The following is a 704-nucleotide window of genomic DNA, read 5'->3' as shown; positions in this document are numbered from 1 at the left end:
AGAGAGAGAGAGGAGAGAAGTGGCAGATGAAGAGAGACAGAGGAGGAGGGGGAGACCATGTGGACAAAGAGAGCACATTGCTGGAATAGCAGGGTTATTAGGAGGGAAGGCCATGAGTTAGAGAAATTTAGGGTAGGAGGGGAGGTGGGAAGAGCTTGGATACAGGTACGTGTGGTACTGAGGTAACCTGGAGGCCAGCATATGGTTTGGTACGCTCATAGACTCCAGAGACTGTCATTTGTCCCTTCTGCCACTGATAAGGGAAATGGCTCCCTTTGGAGGAGGGGAACTGGCCTCACAAGTTCCTGAGGAGTGCTGGGTTTTGTCTAACCTCCAGAATTTGGGGAAACAGAGTTTCCTTCGCCCCTGTCACTAACCCATTGACAGCAAGGCTCCAGAACTCCAAGAGCCATTGTTTCCTCTTAGGAGCTCAGTTTTCTCTGATTTTCTTTGGCTCCCAAAGCGTGGTAGCATTCCCTCCTTCCTCAGGTACACAGTCATGGCTGTCATAACACATTTTATACTGTTAATAAGGGCCAGGTTTGGAGGGAACCAATAACTCTCCTCAATGGACTTAAGGCACGCTCCGGGGAAGGGAGATCACAGCCAGTACTGGGGAGCTATTGCTGACTGCCTGGGGCTAGTGAGGCATGGATTTTAGAAGAGAACCTCCTGCCATCACTAGAAGACAGCATAATTTCTAA

Source organism: Microtus ochrogaster, linkage group LG1 (genome assembly GCF_000317375.1).
Source record: "Microtus ochrogaster isolate Prairie Vole_2 linkage group LG1, MicOch1.0, whole genome shotgun sequence".
In the NCBI taxonomy this organism is placed as follows: domain Eukaryota; kingdom Metazoa; phylum Chordata; class Mammalia; order Rodentia; family Cricetidae; genus Microtus; species Microtus ochrogaster.
This window is presented reverse-complemented; position numbering follows the sequence as displayed.